General features: G+C 44.4%; 1 pseudogene; it reads right to left on the bottom strand.

Annotated features, from left to right (window-relative positions):
• Positions 1-507: 507 nt before the first annotated feature.
• On the bottom strand, positions 508-17,842 carry LOC117710353 (glucokinase regulatory protein-like; annotated as a pseudogene).
• Positions 17,843-19,004: the final 1,162 nt, after the last annotated feature.

Below are 19,004 nucleotides of genomic sequence, written 5' to 3' on the forward strand. Positions count from 1 at the left end.
CAACTTTCTAGTGTTTGTTGGGTTCTACCACCAAAGGGTGCCCGGCACCCCCAGAGTAGGATTCCTTATATTCTTTCTTGCAAACACAGGGGGAAGATGTAGCCAACGTCCCTGCTCACTGGTCTCTGAGTGGATGTGGCACTCATCCTAGTCCCCAAGGACCTTGTCTAATTGGCATTGTCTTTCTCTCTCAAATGACATCTGAAACACAACTTCTCTCTAGCTGAGAATACCTGAAGCCCCTGCTTCCCTTGTTTGTGTGTAGTGAGTCTGATTACTGATTTTTTGCAAGGTTAGGTTCCACAACAAGACAATTTTATTTCTGAGATCAGAAGACACCAGTAAAAATAAAAATTATCTGGCTGAAAACAGGATTCTTTCCCAATTCTGCCCTGTTAGTGAGTGCCACACTCACCTGAAACGGAGATTGTTCCCACAATGTGTATTGTTGGCACAAGGTCCCCTGGGAACTGGAGGGGGACTCTGCCCCTGCATGGTCTCAGAAAATCAATTCAGGGCACCACAGGCGGTAGGTTCTCCAAGGGTTTGAGTGCTGCCCTTCTGACCTGGCCCAGAGAGGACGCTTCTAACAACCTCACAGACTGAAGAAGCTGCAGCCAGATGTGCCTCAGCCTCAGTGATGGAGCACCGGAGTAGGAGGCTCAGCAAGGCTGTGGGGATCACCTGAGGGAAAGATCATGGAAAACTGAAGAAAAGGTATGGCCATTTGAGGAAGAACCCTGGAGGAGCTAAAGAACTGAGTACAGGGGTTAGGTTGGAATCAAGTATAGGAGGTTGTTAATCGGACTAGAAAGAGATGGGGTCAAGAGTAGTGAAAAACTGCCCCCAAAGATGGAAAACTCCTGTGCAATGAGCCCTTCTCTTGCTCTTAACACCACTCCAAGGCAAAACAGAAGACCCTTTGGTATCTTTTTTGCCTCTGTAGCTTCTGTCACAGTCATACCTCTTCACCCCGTTCCTACCCCATCCATCCACCCCTCCAAATGGGAACTCCATGTGGCAGGGTATCTCGGAGCTTTGTAAACACAGTGTCACACAAGGTTCCAAAGATGCTTAAGATCCTCAGAAAGTGTTTGTTGAACAGCCAGCAGGGGAAAGTACCTTTTCCTTCTCGTGAGCAGCCTGGACATGGTAGAGGATGAGGGCAGCACAGACATCATCCGACAGTGATTGAGGAAAGAAAATGGCTCACTTGAAGAAGGCTCTCAATGCAGTGATCCTTGGATTGTCCAGAGAACCTCTGTGGACAAAGCAATGAGGTCAGAGTCAGGGTAGATGCCTAGGAGAACTGAGAATAGTGCCCTGGGAGAAGGGAAAGACATAAGAAAGTGAGAGCTGTAATCCTGAAGACTGAAGACACTATGGGAAATTTGTCCCATAATCATGAGGTATATAGAAAAACTGGGTTAAAGGAGTTGGTGGTAACCCATCAGCTGCCCATAATGAATGGAAAACTGGTGAGATTTACAACTGGGTCCCAACAACACTATAGGTCAATGATCAAGGATAGCAAGCAAACTTTAAAGCCATCCACCATGCTCTCTTGTCAGTAGACATCCTCACACCTTTCTGGCATTAGCTCCTTTCTTTTCCCCTGTATAATAGTTAGTCTTTGTTCTGGGGGCCATAAGATAAAATCAAGCCCATCTCCATCCCACCCCAAAGTCGGCTTGACATAAAGCAGGTGGGCAGAGCATCCTTTCCCCTGGAGGACAGTGATTGGTTCAAGGTTGTGCATATAACCCAAGACAAGCCAATAGGAGCCCTCTGCCAGGCTCTCTCCAAGTCACCAGGGACAGAGAGACTCCTTCCCACTGGGGTTGCTAATTGCCAGGATGTTAAAAGAACACTTTAGCTTAGAGGAATACAAGTTGGGTTTCTTTTTTGCTTCATTTGTCTTTGTTTTTGTTTTGTTTTGAGACAGGTCTTCTCTGTGTAGTCCTGGCTGTCCTGGAACTCAGAGATCAGCCTGCCTCTGCCTCAAGCCTCCTCTGCCTCTCTATCTCTCTGCCTCTCCTCTGCCTCTCCTCTGCCTCTCCTCTGCCTCTCCTCTGCCTCTCCTCTGTCCCTTTGCAACTCTGCCTCTGCCTCTGGAGATTATAGGCATGCACCACCACTGCCTGGCTAAGAGTTGGGTTTCTGTTGCATCCTTGACACGTAAACAATGTGACCTGGAGGTTATAGTTTCACACTCACTACTGGTCAGGGACACGGAGGTTCTTGTACTCACCCAAGGCTCTAAGGGAACCAGGAATGTCAATCATGTGCCTTTATCTCCTCAATGAAGGAGATAAAGATCAAGTACCTGCATTCCATCCAGAAAGCTGAGAGTGGATTTTGTGATCAACCTGGTGACCTTTTGCTCCTCTGTGGAGGCAGACCTTTCTTACCTTTTGCTATAGAGACAGACCTCACCCAAATTCCCCAGAATGTTTATCACAGACTCTTTCCTCCCTAGACCATTACCATCCTTAGGGAGGATGTCACCTGTACTTTATGGCCTGCTGACTTCTATGCTCAGTCAGAGACCACACTAGATTCTAAGCCTTTTAGCTATAGAACCTACCCTCATGGTCATGTGTACTTTATTAAGGAGTTTTATGTAGTCACACCTTAAGTTTTATTGTGCACCTAGAACTGGGCTGACTGTTGCCTGGAAACCTTTTCTGAAAATGTACGGTGTTTTAAATATGCACACAATGAACCACTTGCATTAGACTCCCTGAAGTCTGATCCAGGTTGACAATGCCAGTCTATACTGGTTTTCATTCTTATCTATTCCTGTGGTTTGTGTCCCTATATGACACCTGCAAGGATTCCCTCAATGTACCTGTGTGTAAAAACACATGCAAATCAGAGACTATGCCTGAGAAAGATATTTCTGTGAAAAAAATAGACCTTGGCCCTACACCCCTTCCCAACTTTGCAAAAAATACTTTCTGTGGCCATCTAGGTTTGGTTGCCTCCCATCACGCTCTGACCTGCAACATGGCCAGTGCCCTCCAGAAGAGTTTGGAGTTGGTGATGCGGAGGTCCAGCATGTGGTTCTGTAGGATCTTTCCCAGCAGCACATGGGCCCCAGTACTCACTGTATTCAACACCTACTTGGTGCTTAACTCACCACCTCAGACAGGAACTTCTAAAATGCAAACATTCGGGTACACTGGAAGTTAGAGGCTGAGAAAGAAACAGGGTGAGAGCTGCCTGTGGTAGGAAATCAGACACCAAAAAGCAGATCATTTGTTTGATGACACAAGGTTTTAACAATCTTTTTAAATTTTTATTTTATTCTTGTGAGGGCTAAACTTACCCATAAGCCCTAGTTGCCCAGGACAGATACTTTCCTGAAATGCTGGGGCTGTTTTGTAAGATAAGAAGCTACCTATTTTCACTTCAGTAAACAAGGGTGCTTTGCCCCAACTGAGTAGGATGTGCTTGATCACACATAGGTGGCAGGTATGTAGTCATGAATCAGAATGTGTGCTTGTCCCTGATTGGCTGAAGGCAGGATGTACACAGCCCTGTGGGTTTTGCCTTTATACACACCTGATTAGCAAATTTCAACACCATCTCTGGGAACCCTGGGTATGGATGGAGCTAGTGTCCATCTTCCTGGCCAGTATTTAATAAAACTTGCTTTAATTAGGCAATTGTGGGTTTGGTCTTTCTCTTAGACATTTTCATGTTTATCTAATTTATTTTTAAAAACAAATTATTGTTTTAATGTGTATGTGTGTATGTGTCTGTGTACCAAATGCATGTTGTGAACTTGGAGGACAGAAGAGGGTATCAGATTATTTGGAATTGAGGTTACTGAGAGTTGTTATCTACCTGGTGGGTGCTACCAATTGAACCTGGGTCTTCTGGAAGAGCAAGAAGTGCTCATAACTGCTAGGGCATCTCTCCAGCCCCACATTTTCATTTGACCCTTGGAGGGTCCATAGATCCCATGATGTGGGAGGAGGCACTTATTTACTAGTCTCCCTGAAGGCAGAGGTGGTACCTAACTCTACTCCAGAGTCTCAGTCCTTCTGATGGTACGAAATTGTCATAGAAACCCTTGCAAGAGTGTGTGCTCGAAACTATTTGTTCATTTTTAAAACATTTTCTTTTTATTGTGTTTATCTGTGTGCATGACTGTGTGACACAGAGTGCACATGGAAGTCAGAAGACAACCAAGGGGAGTTCAGTCTCTCCTTCTATCACTTAGGTACTAGGGATTGAACTCAGATCATCGGATTTGGTGGCAAGCACCTTTACTCACTGAGCCATTTTATGTCCCCGCCCCTTTGTTTTTTGTTTTTGAATCAGAGGCTCACTGTGTGGTCCAGTCTGGTCTCAGCCTCCCAAGTGCAGCAACATACCTAGACATAGTAAGTTTATCATCATCATCATCATCATCATCATCATCATCATCACATGAATGGCAGGGATTGAACTCGGATTTCCAGGCTTATGCAGCAAGTGTTTTTACCCACCGAGCCATCTCACTGGGCCATTACTGAAACATTTAACAAGTACATGACACAGTCATTGAGTGAGAGAACAATCAGATTGGTTGGTTCTCTGTCAACTGCACATAGTGTTATTTACGAAAAGGGAGTGCCTTGTCTGTGGGGCCTGCTCTTGATTAATGATTGACATGAAAGGTCCCTCCTGTGTCAAGTGCCACCCCTGGGCAAGTTGTCCTGGGCACAGAAGAAAGCAAACTTTGCAGACCATGGAGAGCAAGCCAGTGACCTGCACTCTCTATGACTTCTCTTTAGTTTCTGCTCTGGTGTCCCTCACTGATGGAGTTTGACCTGTGAGTTGTGAGACTCGATAAACGCTTCTCTCTGATGCTGCTATGGTTATGGTGTTTTTATCACAGCAACAGAAACCCTAACTGAGACAGATGCTATATGCCATTTATCACACTGCCCGTAGGAAAGAAGCCAATTAAATCTGAGGTATATTATTAGCCATTTATCCCATAAGTATCACTGACAAAGTTAAAGTTTACATGACTGACTTTAAAGTTCAAATAGAAAAATAAATCTGCAATTATAGCTAGGAAGGTCCTTAATATTTAATGGAGGACTGGATCTTCTAAATATTAAACATGCCAAAAGCTCTCTATAATTAAGCTCATGGCATTAGCACACCAAAGGACAGACCAGTGAAACCAAATAGAAAATCCAGAATGTGCTGAGTTGCAGCGGCACACACGTTAAATCCCAGCATCTTGGAGGCAGAGGTAGGCAGATTTCTTCTGAGTTCAAGGCAAGCCTGGTCTACAGAGCAAATTCCAAGACAGCCAAAGCTACAAACTTGTGTTGAAAAAAAAAGAAAGAAAGAAGAAAGGAAGTTAGGAAGGAAGGAAGGAAAGAAGGAAGGAAAGAAGGAAGGAAAGAAAGAAAACAAGCCAGAATGCCTCTCACATTACAAAAATACATGCAAATTCACTGTATTGTTATATGGCACATGTAACCTCCTAAATCACTCAAGCTAGACTTAAAAATGAAACTGAGACAACTGTTGTGGTTGTTTGGAGAGAATAACCTCCATAGGCTTATATATCTGAATATGGAACTGTTTGGGATGGATTAGGAGGTGTGGCTTTGTTGGAGGAGATGTGTCACTGGCAGTGGTGTGGGCTTTGAGGTTTCAAAATCCCACACCATTCCCAGTTAACTCTCTGTGTTTCATGGTTGTTTCAACATATAATCTCTCAGCTACTGGTACAACACCATGCCAGTCTGCCTGTTGACTTGGTCCGTACTATGATGGTCATAGACTCACCGTCTGAAACAGGCCTCCAATTGAATGCTGTCTTTTATAAGTTGCCTTAGTCATAGCAATAGAAAATTAAATAAGAAAATTAGATAGTTCCTTGGGAAAATATAAATGGATTCATGCCTTACTGCATACACAAGAGTAAACAAAATTCCTAAGAATTGCAAAAGAAAACACACAGGTGCCACACCAGCATTGGTGTGGGGAGCTTTCTGTGCTTAAAGACACAAATGGTAACAGAGAATAGCAGATTCAACCTCAGGCAAATTAAAGCAGGCTCTTCTTTTGCAGATTAAAGCCAAAAGAATATATTTACAACATCTGTGAGAAATAGAACATTAACAGCTTTATGAAGACCTCAAGGTCAAGGGTCAGAAAAGATTTAAAAGTCTGTTAGAAAAAGGAGCAAAAGCTGGGCATAGTGGCTGACATCTGTAATCCCAGCACTCTGGAGGCAGAAAGGATCATTACGGATTTGACACTCTTACAAAGGGGATTCCAGGACAACTGAAAGAAAAGGTAAAGCAGGAGGGGAAGCAGAAGAGAGCAGAGAAAGAGGTGGGGGAGAGCAGAGGGAGCAGAGAGGAACACAAAGGCTCTGCTTCTCACGTAATAGAGATACAGGCTGGGATGTGGCTCAGTGGCAGAGCATTTGCCTAGTGTGTGCGAAGGCCTGGGTGCTATTCCACTGCTTCAAAATGTCAATAAATACTGTAACACATGTGAAAATCACACAGGAATTAACTTTCTTGTTGATCAAGTTGACAAAATTCAGAAGCTAGACAAAAGTCTCTGGGAGATCACCTGATCAGGGGAGAAGAGGAAGGGAAAGGATTGTAGGAGGGGGTGAGTAGGAGGGGGCAGTGAGGGGATGGAAAGTGTATAAGTAAAAAAAAAATTAAACTCATAAAAAATGGAAAAAATACTTTTCTGACTTAGTAACAGAGACACACATAGAGAAAAATCAATAGATGCAGTCTCACATCACTATCAACATATCATTAATTTAGACCTCTGGCGTATGTTTAATATAGTTAAACATTTTAGGACTTTAGAGTTATTGTAAAAGTGTGAGAATTATCCATTTTCAGCCAGTCTTAATGGCTTTAATAGATATCTTTGTCGGCTAGTGACGTATTTGTCATTAGGCCCTTAATGATTATGAAATGCTTGATCTAAGTAAGTTTTGTTTGAATTGGACTGGATATGTACACTGTTACAATTTTCTACCCTTTAAAGTGAATTAGCTCCTGCAAAAAACCTGAAAAATAAAGAATTGCTTTGAATTTATCATGAAAAAAAAAGTCTCTGGGAGGCTGCATGGAGCCAGCATTCTCTAAACAGCCACTATGGAAAAGGAAAAACAGCACAGAGCCTAGGAAAGAAAAATGTACAGCATGTAACAAAGTGACATTGGCATTTCCCTTTGACAACAATCTAACATTTCCCGGTATTTATCTCAAAGAAACACTTGGATACATGCATACACTGAAGACCCTCACTCAGGGGAGACCCTCACTCAAGTCTCAGGATGTCATGACCACCCAAAAACTCACAAGACACCAAAACTGGATGCAAGCAGCATGAGGCAGCATAGTCTTTAATCAGTCGACTGCTGGTCAGTCCATAACCCATGCAGGGGCAGAGGAATTGACAAGACCACCTGGTCAGGGGCGGTCTTATATAGGAGCTCACAAACGGGGGAGGGGGTGAAAGGGTAACCAAGGAAACATAACATAAAAAAAGTGAAAAGTTTCAGAGACCCAACCCATATTAGTCAGGGTCATGTGGAAAACACCTTGTACACCCAGTTCCTTTAAGAATGTGGCCTTGCCCTACCATTCACTTTATGGTTAACTATTTCCCGGAACCACCCAGATGACTTATATCCCTTCTTTGTGGTCAACCAGTTCTGGAACTGGCCGATCTACATTCTTGGCTCGTTTCAGAGAGAAAATGTTCATGTCCTTTAAAGAAAAGCCTAAAGAAAAGCCTGTATATATTTTATAAAATGATCTTTTATAGTTTTTCATTCTTCAACACATTGCATCATTATTGGCAATAGCAAAATGTTGAAAATAAGCAAATGTCCCAATTAAGAGATTGGCTAGATAAACTATCACATAGGTACATCCACAGCGAAGAAGAGACCTGGGCACTGCAGTGGAGTAATATTCAGAAGATGGTATGCAAACACACGAGATGTAAAATGTCTGCCACCCTTTGCCCAGAAGTATGGAGTGGTTTTTCTTTGTTTGTTTTGTGTTTTTCAAAAAGAAACACTGGAAGTATGTTTAAGTGTGGCTATGACCAGGTTCGAGGAAGCCAACTTGAAGAAGCTCTGGTTCTGAGGCTTCAATGAAAAGTAAGTATTAAGAGAATATATTCAACTCCATCCAGTGGGGGCAGGGCTGTCTCTGGCTCTTGCCTGCTCTAGGGCTTTTCCTCCTACTGAGCTGCCTTGTCTGTTTTTAATAGGAGCGGATGGGTCTAGTCTTACTGTAACTTGATGTGCTGTGTTTGGTTCATATCCCTGGGACGCCTGTCTTTTTCTTAAGGGAAACAGAAGAGGAATGGATCTGGGGGAAGGGAGAGGGACTGAGCAGAAAAGAGGGAGGGAAAACTGAGGTGGAAATTTAATATATAAGAGAATTAAAAAATGTGAGAGAGAGAGAGAGAGAGAGAGAGAGAGAGAGAGAGAGAGAGAGAGAGAGAACATATTAGGGGAAGTTGGGCATGTTGGAACATACCTTTGTTCCTGCCTTTGGGTGGGCAGATCTCTGTGAGAGTGAGGCCAGCCTCGTCTACAAAGTGAATTTAAGGGCAGCCAGAGTGACTCAGAGAAACCCTGTCTCAAAAAAAAGTTGGTAGCAGGGTGCAGGGAATAAAGTGTGGGTATTGAGGGGCTGGAGAGATGGCTGGTTGTGAAGAGCTCTTGCCACTCTGGCTCTGGATCTGAGCTAGATTCCCAGCACCTACACTGGGAGGTTCACAATCACCTGTAACATCAGTTCCAGGAGATCCAATACCCTCCTCTGGTCCACAGCACTGCACACACATGGTGTGTATTCACATCACAGCAGGCACACACATGGTGTGTATTCACATCACAGCACTGCACACACATGGTGTGTATTCAGACAAGCAGGCACACACATGCATACATATAAAAAGTAAAATAAAATGAAATAAAAATTTAAAAATATATTAAAATACATCTAAGCCATACACGGTGGTGGATGTCTGCAATCCCAGTAATCTGGAGGCTGAGGTAGGAGAGTTATGAGTTCAAGGCCAGTCTGTGCTTTATAATAGTTCTAGTCCAGCTTTGGCTACACAGAATCTCTGCCTCAAAAAATAAAAAAATCTAAATATTTAACGACAACAAAAAATTTATGAGTCCATAATGACATTAAACAAATACCATTAGGGTGGGGAGTTAATCAGATGCTCCTTAGAAAAGAATGCCCGTTGATGAATGTATAAGGGGAAGAGAGCTAGAAATAGAAAAATCATCGGTTGAGAGTCTCCTTGGGAAAAACTGAGTCAAGCGGAAAACAGCAGCACATGCGGAAGCAGTGGGTAAGGATGGCTGGGTGACAGGACACAGAGAGACGCAGGCAGCCATCACCACTGCTGAATGCCACCATGGCCTCGCGAAGGATGAGACACACATGCCAGGTGACTCCTGGTGTGACACGCTAGTCTCCTCCAAAAGGAAAACACCTGAACATGAGGGAAAGACAACACAGCACCTTCATACATTCTGGAAATGGGAGGTACATTCCAGAAAAAGATTTGCCTAGACTTCTAAAAACCTCAGTGTCATAAGAGACAAGGAAAAAAAGAAAAAGACTGAAGACTGGAAGAGAGGAGAGACCTAGTGACTACAATCTGTAGGTTATCTTTGATTGGGATCTAGATCTGGAAAATAAAAACAGCTTCCCCAAGGATAACTCAGGAAGTCTGAAGTTAGGAAATGGTATCAGATTAACTGTCATCCCAGAGTGGATAATTGTATTATACTTATAGAGGCAAATGTCCTCGCCCTTGAGGGACATATTCTTAAGTAATTGGTGTGAAGTTTTGGTTTTGGGTTTTTTGTTTCTTTTTAGGGGACAGGGTCTCCTGTAATCCAGAGTAACCTCAAACTCTTTATGTATCTAGAGATGGCCTTGAACTCTGCCTGATTCTGCTTTTGCCCCCAGATGATGAGATTGCAGGATGTGCCTCTCTGCCTGGCATAGTGTAAAGTATAAGACAGCCTCACTTACCTGTCACGTGGTCTAGGAAAAAGAATGGAATGAAGGAAATGTGACAGAGAAGGGCCGGTGAATAGGGCACAATGTTTCACGTGAAGGGTGAAGACCATTACAGTATCAAAATTATTTCTACTATGAAAGCAACAAATCTGAGCTGGGTGTTGTAAACTCGACCCAAGCTAGAGTCCTGTGGGAAGAGGAAACCTTAAGTGAGGAATGGCCTTGATCATACTGGCTGGTGGGCAGGTCAGAAGGACATTTTCCTAGTTGATGATTGATGTGTGGGGCATAGCCCACTCTGGGTAGTACCAACCCTTAGCAAGTGATTGTGGGTTGTACAAGAAAGCAAGCTGAGGGCTGGTGAGATCGTTCAGTGGATAGAGGTACTAACAACTTAAAGTCAATCCCTTGGGTCCACAAGGAGGAAGAGAGTTGACTCCTTCAAAGACTCCTTCAAAGACACACACACACACAGAGAGAGAGAGAGAGAGAGAGAGAGAGAGAGAGAGAGAGAGAGAGAGAGAGAATATGAATGTATTAGAAAATGTAAAAAGAAGGGAGATTGAGCAAGCCATGGAGAATAAGCCAGGAAGCAGCTTTCCTCCATGGTCCCTGCCTTTGCACCTGCTTCCTGCTTGAGCTCCTGCCCTGACTCTCTGAAACGATGGGTTGTAAAGTGACAGATGGAATAAATTTTCCTTTCCAAGTTGGTTATGGTCAGGGTTTTATCACAGCAGCAGAAGACATAATAGGACCAAGTCCAATGGAAATCTCAGTGACCACTGCTGCTTCACCAGGTTCCAGCAGGTGGATGTCACAGATCACCGTTCTCCAGCAGCCTTTGACTTTCGTTTTTGATGACTCTCGCTATGCATTATGGGAGTTTCCTTATGCCTTTTTTCTTTGGGACATTTTGTATTGGCTTTGGTAAAGGATATGAATGTATACAATAGCAGTCTTGCTAAACAAAATAAATCTTCAGAAACAAATCTCTGCCACCCACAAGTGGACTCACATAGCATGGTAACTCTGCCTACTCCTGCACAAGAACCCCCATTGTGTTCCTGTTTGCACCAAGAATAGAGAAGCTGCAGAGTTGTTAACTGAAAGCTGGTGCCAGAAACTCTTACATACACCTGGTCCTAAGGATGAAAGCGTACGATGGAGAGAAGCAGTGGGCCTAGGTCTACAGAATGAGTGGCAAGACCTGATACGCCCCACAAGAAGCAGATTCTGCTAAAGTTAGACTGGCTTGATCCTTCTCTGACATATACAGGAGCATACATTGAAGGAATTAGGATGGTACGGCACAATGGAGACAGAGGAAGATGTCAGGACATTCCCTTTGGGGATCTTAGGAGGAGAACGGGCCCACACTGTAAGACCAAGGCACACAGGAGCACAATTAGGAAATGGCTCAATGCTTGTTGTGCTTCCTGGTACAAACAGTGCATCATGCCCCTGGAGGAATGAAAATTGGTCTCATGGGTTTGTTTCACACGACTAGATGTGGTACTTCCAGACCACAAAGGCTGAGACCTTGCAGAAGGATGTGCGAAGGGCATGTGGCAGGGTTGCTGAACCTTAAAGAACCATTAAAGTTAATGACCTCATTCATTCTGGATGTTAAAAAAAATAGAGCTAAAATAGGTTAAAAACAATCTGTGAAAAGTTCATATATTTCTTGTTATCATTAAGCCTGCTTTCAAGATCGCTAATGGCTGAGCTATTATGCAATCATAGACTAAAAACAGTGTGTCCTGTTGTTCAATAACCACCAGCTACCCTGATTCACACCAGGTAATGTCAGTCTCTTTCCCTCACCAACCCCACACCTCTTCTTTGGGACCTGAATCCTGCTGGAGCCAGACTTCAGCAGAAACCTTCTTTCAGACAATCACATGTGGACAGATGAAACCAGCATCAAGTAAAAGATTAAAAGAAATCAAGGGGGGAAAAACCTAATAGATTGGGATACAGACAAAAATCTAAATAAAATGTCACTACATTAAAAGCAGAAATAAGGGGCCGGGGAGATGGCAAAAATGTACACACATGCTTTAGGAGATTGCTATCAGAACTGAGATAAATGATATAAAATATTCACCAGGGTATAAAGGGCTGTATTTGTATTAGGGATCATGATTGTGTTAGCTTGGAGAAGAATATAATATGGAGAGCCAAAACAATGTAAAGTTAATCAGAGAAGATTTCTCCCAAAACAGGTGATGTCAGAGGAGACTGTGAATGTGAGAAGCAGGCTAAGAAGTAGAGACAGAACACTGAAACACTATTAGAACAAAAGACAAAGGAGAGTGGAGCTCCCACTGTGGAGAGACATTTCTGTAAGAGCTCCAGGTTCTGTGAGGCGGTGTGGTGGATCCTCATCTGATTAAGTCTAGAAGAAGCTTCAGAAGGAAGCAATTTGAATAATGATGAAAGACCACACCTCCCCCAGACCTGTTCTGGGCCCTGCTTCTGCCCTGTGGAGGGCAGGCAGGTCCTGTGTGAGAACAGTAAAGTACAGAGATAAAAATTTGTTTTCTTTCTTGGGCCACCCGAGCTGGACTGACACCTAGATTTCCTGGTGAGCACTCCATGCCAAACTGCAAAGTGCATACAAACTGCTCAGTGTTTCTATGATTCCTTTCAGTGCATCTCCCGGATTATAATTTCACTACTGAGGGAGGACTCCATCGGGGTAATATCTGGGTTATGTTCAGCATAGTGTACCACACAAAAGAAACTGCCTTAAAGGCTTTTGTGTGGTGATAATGACTTCAATGTCAACAATGAACCTGTCCCAAAAAACACTGAGTGTGTAACCGTTGGTGGCCTGTCTTGCCCTTTCTGTATATTCCTAGAAAGAATCGAACCCTGTTGCCTTGGCAACTCTCTTTAGAGACCTGATAAATGGAGTATTTACCCAGCTTGGGGAGAGGGGAAGCCTAAAAAAATATTCAGGCCTCCCCCATCCCTATGGCTTTGGGGGCTTTGGACTCCTCTCCTTCTTAGGAAACATTGCCTTCTCATCCCCGCCTACCTGAACGTAGCTCCCTTCGTAATCAAAGAAAAGAAATGGCCATGTGATGCTGATGAGCGAGAGAAAGTTTCTTTAGAGGGGCCTGAGGAGAAAGATGAACAGAGCAGTTTGTTCCAGAAGGCCTGGCTGGCTGCACTACGCCTAGGTCTTCTCCCCAGTGCCAGACACTCACTGGCAAGGACTGCCCCACAGTGCTGTGCACCAGGGCCTGGATGTTCTGGCTCTTCTCCCTTGCACTTTTGGCCAGGGCCTGTACGTCTGTGAGGTATCTGGATGGGATAGGAGACATTGGAGATAAAAGGCTGGGCTATGAAATGGTTCTTCCTGCCACTCCAGGGTCCTGACAGGACACTCATTTGATTTTTCAGTGCTGGATCGTTTTATGTCAACTTGACACAAGCCAGAATCATTTGGCAAAAGGGAACTTCTAGTGAGAAAATGTCCCCACTAGACTGGCTTGTAGGCAAGCCTGTGGTGCGTTTTCTTTATTGATTGATGGGCACAGTTCATAGTGGGTGGTGCCACCCCTGGGCTGGTGGTCCTGAGTGCCATAAGAAAGCAGACTGGGAAGCCATGGGGAATAACAGTTAAGTTGCACTTGTCCATGGCTTCTGCTTCGGTTCCTGCCCTAACTTCCCTCTGTGATAGACTTATACACTGTAAAATGAAATAAACCCTTCCTTCCCCAAGTTGCTTTTGGTCATGGTGTCTTATCGTGACAATAGGATACCCTAAGACACCTCCCTCTGACAAGGCACCCCAAGACTCAGAAAAATGGCAGCTCTTCTAAACCACCCCACCACTCCCATCTTCCTGCTCACCATCCAGGATAAAAATGAAGACCACGGTATGAATTTCCTGAGGGATGGCAGGATGGAAGTCAGGAAGTCATCCTGGGAGAAGGTGAACTGGGGTCCCTGGGACAGAAAATGATAAGAGAGTTCCTTCCCACTGGGCAGTGGTGGCACACACCTTTAATCCCAGCACTTGAGAGGCGAAGGCAGGTGGATTTCTGAGTTCAAGGCCAGCCTGGACTACAGAGTGAGTTCCAGGACAGCCAGGGCTATACAGAGAAACCCTGTCTCAAAAAACCACAAAAAAAAAAAAAAAAGATTTAAAAACAAGAGAGTTCCTTCCATCAGGAATCAGGACACTCAAGAGTAGAGACTTGAAGATTAAAGGGGACCTTAGGGGACATCTAATACAGCCCTTTTGGTTTCAGTTGAAAAGAGTCAGGATTCAAAATAGTAGCATTTTACCAAAGGTTATGTAGCAGGTTAGTGGACTAAAGCCAGGTAAACCCAGAGCCTTCCACACTTCCACTGCTTCAGATCTCCATGTCCCCTGACCAGTCCCTTCCTGGGACTGAGGATCCTCTCATGGTCCCCCACCTCCAGGTCCCACTCCTCTACTGCCCTCTGCACACTCGTGAATTTTACAACTTCCCATGGCCTATCCTCTTCCAACCTGGTTGGTGAGCTCATCCTTCTGGTTAAACATGTCACTGTGATCACAGATAAGAAAGCCACGGATATCTTGGAAATCTGGGAAATTTAAGATCAGAGAGAAAGGAATGGTGGACTTTAGAAGAAAGGAAGGCTCTAGACTTCAAGGGCTCTGATGATGTCAGAACGTGGGATATGGGGTGAGTGTTAATCTATGAGAGAGACTATTACAAGCACTGGAATGGGAACCGAGAGATCAAGGACCCACATGGAATTTGATGCCTCAAATGAAAGAAATGCTCGATGGAAGAGCCTACTTACCTAGGAAAGATAGACACTGGGGAACTCAGGGGTCTGCAGAAAAATGTTTTAATAGTGAATCAATTGTCTGGGGTACTTGGAATCAGGAGCACATCAGGACTCAGGACTCACCAGCACCAAACGTGTGGATGCACCCTACTCTGTCCATAATGGCGATGATACCGAGGGTCTGCCAAGTGCACACGGCCTTTCTTCTCCAGGCTGAGAATGAGCCAGAAGCCAGGCCATGATCACCATGAGAAGAGGTGGCAGAGGAACACAGGAGTAAACAATCAAGACCTTCCAACATGTGGCCCATCTCAGTCCTGCCATGTTAACACACCTCTCGATGTCCCCTACATACACACAGCCACATACCTGATGCCAGCTTGTTTCATCAGGGTGATAGTTTTGGAGCTTTGACTGTAGGTCACCTGATGAGCCTGCTCAAATGTCCTCAGGACTTCCAGAAGGCATCTAGAAGACAATTCATTTGCTCCCAGGGAGGGCCTGGTGCTTCCCCAAAATCACCTAGTACTCCTTCCTATCCTAGGGCACAATTGGAATTTGTCTCTATTTTAAAAATAGTCACAATGCCTATTTAAAAAAAGTTTTACTAGTCCCTCCTAGAGGGAAATGGGGGAAGAAAGAGGGAGAAAGATACCCAGACTGCCTTTCATAAAATGGTTTCATAAAACGTTAAAACGGCTTCAGTGAGGGGAAAAAGGCAAAAAGATGTTGGGTCTGAGCATCCTAGAAGATAGGCTGGAACCCCCAGTTAGGGGAGGAAGTCACAGCAGAGTGAGTTCTAGCCTGCATGACCTGGGCCATTCTCAAGTCAAAGGACTCTTGAAAGCTTGCCTCTGGAATCTGAGCCTGCCATCTCCTCCTACATGTTACCTCTGCTTGAATCTGATCCTCCACTTGTCTGTTTCCTCCTTACCTTTGAGAGGACACAATACCCTGGTACACGGTCATATGGACTGCTAGTAGCAGGTTTCCAGCAGAATCTTGTTGGCACTTCCACCTTTCATTCAGGACAAGCTGCTGAGCCCCTCTGGCTAAGGAGGCAAGACACTAGGAGGAATTGGTAAAAAGAGGACAACCCAGGACTCTACCAGTTCACCAGTTCATGACCCCCTGAGCATGGAGTGGTATTGGTGATCCTTGGGTGTGGAATGTGATTGGTGATTCCTAGGCATGGGTGCACTTGGTGGGCCCCACTAGATGTTCACTGTGGTTAATGATCCCTGAACACGTGTTTTACTGGTGGCCTTGACTATGTTGCTAGAGTGTGCTTAACTGAAAGGAGAAGAGAAAGAAAGGGCCACCCCTGGCCACCTCCATGGTGCATTCAAGACTCTCTAGGAGGAAGCCAGTGACTAGGTCTCTTCTCAGTTGGGTCAAGGGTTTTCAGAGAATCCTCTTCTTTCTGAGAACCTTCTCTATCATGTTTTATGGTAGTTTATCATGCTTTATACAGACAAGTGAAGCAGACACGAAATGGTGCAGATTTATAGCACAGCATGTCAAACAAAGATTCTAGCAAAGAGAATAGCATGACCAGTGATTAAAAACAGAAGACTGAGGCCTGGAGAGATGGCTCAGTGGTTAGCAGTGCTTTACTGCTCTGGCACAGGATCTGCACCCCCTTCTGGCCTCTATGGACACGTGAACTCACATGCAACACATACACACACTCACCTAAAAATAATTTTTAAATAAACCTTTAAAGAAACAAACAAACATGCAAACCTGAAAGCCAACCAATAGAGTGAGGAGGAAGGAGACAGGAAACAAAAACAAGCTATATATACTACAGAGTTTCCCTTCCTCTCTCACATGAAGATCAAGAGGAAGGTGACAATGGTAGGCCGAAGGCAAAAGTTTTGGGTAGGGAAAAAGTAGGGATAGATGGTTCTAGTGAGATGTGTGCAGAGGACCCAGAAGAGAATAAAGAACAGGAATTCCGAGGCTAAGAAGGTCTGTAGTGGTGTGGAGAGGATATCAAAAGGCACAGGAGTGAGCCTCTATCACTGTTCTTAAAACCCTAGTCAGTGTTTGAATCTGTAAAAGAGACTGACCTAGCCGTGGTTAGTCAAGGCTGTCCATGCATACATGGCCAAAGAGCTGCTCTAAACAAGACAGTTCCAGATCACACAAGTGCTTCCTAGTTGCTGATGTGAGAAACAGGGTTGAAATAAAGATTAAAGAAAAGCATCCCAAGGTGAGAAAGTAAAAGAGAAAACAGGACTTCACTGAAAATGCCTTGGGGATTTAAGTAAGATAAGCAGAGGCTTGAGATCAAAGGTTCCCAGGATGTGACAAGCAGTTCCCATATGCTTCCAGAGTTGTGTAGAGAAAGGAGTCTGGCCCTACCCCATGGCAGGATTGAGGACGAAAACTTCCTGCTTCTCCTGCATCTTCTGCATCTGCTTTGCCACTTGCCAGAATGTTGATCTCCAGTCTTCAATAGGGTCATTTCTGAGGTCTAGACAAAGACAGAGTAAAAGGATTATCTGTCAGAATGTGAAGAAAAGGCCTCGGCTAGTAGCTAGGATCAGTGAGAGAGTAGGATTAGAGGTCAACTATATCCCAGAAAAATATGGTTTGGAGCATATGGGGTGGTGTGTCCCCAAACTCCAAGCATCAGGTTAATAATACCTTCAGAAAAAAAGCCCACATCTAAGCCAGCATCCGAGCTCAATGTTCTAGCTGGAAGCCAAACATCAAAACTATTCTAGCACTGCATGCCTTTGATCCCAGCACTTGGGAGGCAGAGGCAGGGAGATCTCTGAGTTTGAAACCAACCTGGTCTTCAGAGTGAGTTCCAGGACAGCCAGGCCTACACAGAAAAACCCTGTCTCAAAAAAAATGAAGCAAAACCCTACCATCTTATAGTCCATCTTAGAGTCTTTTAAAACCCGCTTCTCATTCTTGGAAATACACCTGAAACTCTCCCTAAAGAATGGCTCCTTACCACCTGAGGGAAGCATGTTGGTCCCTAATGAGGTATTAGCTTTATACTATTAACTGCAGTGTCAGTTGGTGAATAATCTACAATAAATTCATCATATAGAGCAATGCATTAATGAGACAAGAGAGCCAGTACAAGCTTACACACATAGCTACAAATTATGGAATCCCAAAAACTGAGGATCTTCTGATGTAAGTGAGTTTGTGAATTGCTCAGTGTGGCAGGACTTTAAAGACTGAGCTAGCCACTCACACATCATCCCCAACTGTCCTTATCATCCCACCTCTGGCAGGACTGCATCCCTTTTTGAACTATTTTTTTTATTTGCATGTGTGTGTGCATTGTGTGCATGTGTATATGTGTGCAGCTCCACATGCACTTGTGTGTGGAAGTCAGAAGCCAACCCCAGTTATATTCTCCAGTTGCTCTCCACCTTAGTTTTTGAGACAAAGCCATTTCCTAAACCTAGACTGACTGGGCAGCAAGCCCAGGAATCCTCCTGCCTCTGCTTCCCCAGCTCAGAGACTACAGGCACATGCCAACCCCTTCTTGAATAGTTTTTATAGGATATTTTATATAAATAGTCTTATATAAAGCCTGAGGCAGATAACTTTTACCTATTTCATACCTAAACATCTGAGGGGCCAAAAACTACTGGAGAATAGGCCATGGTTTTGCTGAAACTGGGAGTGGGGGGTGGGGCAGGAGGGTCTGGTTGACCCAGAGACTCTATGACCAAAGAAGGTAAAAGAAAATGATCTCTGGGATACCCAGTAGCAGGATCAAAACTGAGAGGACTTAGGGTAGGAGTCAGTTGGACAGGAGCACATTTGAAGTCACCATGCTGTCAGGTCAGCCAGTGGCTCTTTTTCACAGCTTAGGTCAGCTAGCATGGGTCTTGAATATATATGTTAAAGAGTCTGTAAGGCCAAAGAAGGCAGTTTAAATCAGGTACTGGGGTGAAAGTACCAACCTGGCTTCATACATGGACTCAACCAACACAGACAGCAAAATGCCCAGTGTACCATCTAAACTCAAGGCAGGGTTTGTGCCGGGAGCCCCCCCCCCAGCTTGGGGGGGGGGACAAGGGGGGAGAGACATGCAGCTGCTTCTTCTTTCTTCTCCTCCTCCCACCATCCGGTTCTTCTCAGAGGCAGCCCCTATGCTACTGTAGCTGACCT

Source organism: Arvicanthis niloticus, chromosome 6 (assembly GCF_011762505.2).
Source record: "Arvicanthis niloticus isolate mArvNil1 chromosome 6, mArvNil1.pat.X, whole genome shotgun sequence".
Lineage (NCBI taxonomy): Eukaryota > Metazoa > Chordata > Mammalia > Rodentia > Muridae > Arvicanthis > Arvicanthis niloticus.